This window comes from Engraulis encrasicolus, chromosome 11 (assembly GCF_034702125.1).
Source record: "Engraulis encrasicolus isolate BLACKSEA-1 chromosome 11, IST_EnEncr_1.0, whole genome shotgun sequence".
Classification (NCBI taxonomy): Eukaryota; Metazoa; Chordata; class Actinopteri; order Clupeiformes; family Engraulidae; genus Engraulis; species Engraulis encrasicolus.
The window spans coordinates 15,973,598-15,976,097 of record NC_085867.1 but is presented as its reverse complement, the minus strand read 5'-3'; positions in this window follow the sequence as shown (position 1 = coordinate 15,976,097).

The window sequence follows — 2,500 nt, the reverse complement described above, 5'->3', positions numbered from 1 at the left end:
ACCCTTATATTAGAGTTGGCTGAGGCTAACTAATGGTTAATTAATAGATAGATATTGGTGTTTGGGACCCTTATATTAGAGTTGGCTGCGAATAACTAATGGTTAATTAATCCATAGATACTGTGTTTGGGACCCTTATAATAGAGTTGCCTGAGCATACCTAATAGTTAAGTAATTAATCCTACTGTGACATCTAGTTTTCACTCGTTCAATATCACTGTAATAGTGGCAACAGGAGCCATTATATAGCAAGGATTGGACGTACACTTCTCAATGAACGGTGGGTGGTGAGATGTAATTTTTTTCATGTACCACTTAGTTTTTTTAATTGTAAAAACCCTACAATAAATGTAAATGCAGAACATTATGAAGAGTAATAGTTTTGAAGCAAAACTAAACCATTCCTTTTGTGATAATTAGGTTAATGTTTGAGAATATTAGCTCCAAGAAGAGCAGTGCATGATGGGTACACAATCTATAGACAACATTAATTTCGGTATTATTTAATCATTAGATATGCCTTACTTTTGTATTAAGTAAGTGTTTAATTAAGGTCCTTAGTTAAGTATGACCTAATAGCTACTTAACTATTAAACTGTACCCTTACTTATCTATTAGTTAAATAATTATATGCTATGAACTTGATAACATGGTAATAGTTATCTAATAGTTTAGGTAACTGCTTACTAATGTTTAACATGTGGATTAATAACAATTTTTATATGTGTCTAATGTGACATTAAGTAGTGATTATTAACTGTTACTAAAGTATTAGGTTATAGCTAATTTGCTGTTAATTATGTTAAATATAAATATATATATGGCCCCTTACCATGTGTCTCAAGTTAATAGCATATAATTATTTAACTAATAGATAGGTAAGGGTACAGTTAATAGTTAAGTAGCTATTAGGTCATACTTAACTAAGGACCTTAATTAACACTTACTTAATACAAAAGTAAGGCATATCTAATGATTAAATAATACCGAATTATTGTTGTCTATAGATTGCGTACCCATCATGCACTGCTCTTCTTGGAGCTAATATTCTCAAACATTAACCTAATTATCACAAAGAAATGGTTTAGTTTCGCTTAAAAACTATTACTCTTCATAATGTTCTGCATTTATTGTAGGGTTTTTACAGTTAAAACTAATAAGTGGTACATGAAAAAATTACATCACATCACCCCACCATCATTGAGAATTGTTACGTCCAATCCTTGCTATATAATGGCTCCTGTTGCCACTATTACAGTGATTTGAACGAGTGAAAACTAGATGTCACAGTAGATTAATTACTTGACTATTAGGTATGCTCAGCCAACTCTATTATAAGGGTCCCAAACACCAATATCTATCGATTAATTAACCATTAGTTATCCGCAGCCAACTCTAATATAAGGGTCCCAAATATCAATATCTCTATTAATTAACCATTAGTTATCCTCAGCCAACTCTAATATAAGGGTCCCAAAACCCAATATTTATGTATTAATTAACAATTAGTTATGCCTTGCTTTTGTATTAAGTAAGTGTTAATTTTGGTCCTTAGTTAAGTATTACCTGATAGCTACTTAACTATTAACTGTGCCCTTACTTATCTATTAGTTAAATAATAATATGCTATTAACTTGTAACACAAGGTAATAGTTATCTAATAGTTAAGTAACTGCTTACTAATGCTCAACATATGCATTAATAACAATTAATATGTGTCTAATGTGGCATTAAATAATGATTATTAACCATTACTTAAGTATTAGGTTGTAGCTACTTTACTGTTTATTATGGCCCCTTATTTGGAAGTGTTACCAAATAAGTTTCTACTGTGTGTCAAGTTGAGTATAGAGTTTTACCTTGTGCATATTAGTGTTCAATGGTTCACATAAGAGTGTATTGAAATGACTGCTTGTGTGTGTTATTTGAGAACAAAATGAGGTTTTTAGAAGAGAGTACATTGTTTTGAGACAAGACGTGCATTTTTCAGAGGAAGTGAAGAGTTCTGCCCGTTGCGTGTGAGGTTTGGAGATTTGTGTGTAGAGTTTTGAGAATTCGAAAACTGATTCTGAAAAATGTGTGTAAGCAATCGAGAAAAACTGTAATAATGCTGTCACTCACACATACAAACACACTCAAAAACACCTACAGGTGAAACCAGCACTCATTTCAACTAATTTAATTCAGCCCAATACAGAGATGCTGATAAGACATGGCAAATCTGTTGTTACCAGAATGGCAATGACCAAGTTGTAATGTATTACTACCATTGTGTAATTTCATAGTAGTGTAGCCTCTTCAACAAACTATTAGCCTATGCACATTACGTTTTAGACTGCGTGCTAAGAAAATGAAGAGCGAAGGGCAGAAATGGGATTACATCATTGTTTATTACTAGCTCACCACGTCTAAGGGCCAAAACATACCAAGGCGGAACGGAACGGTCACGGGACGAGCGCGGTCTTTTGGCCGGCGTGTTTTTCTCTGCCTTTCACACTGA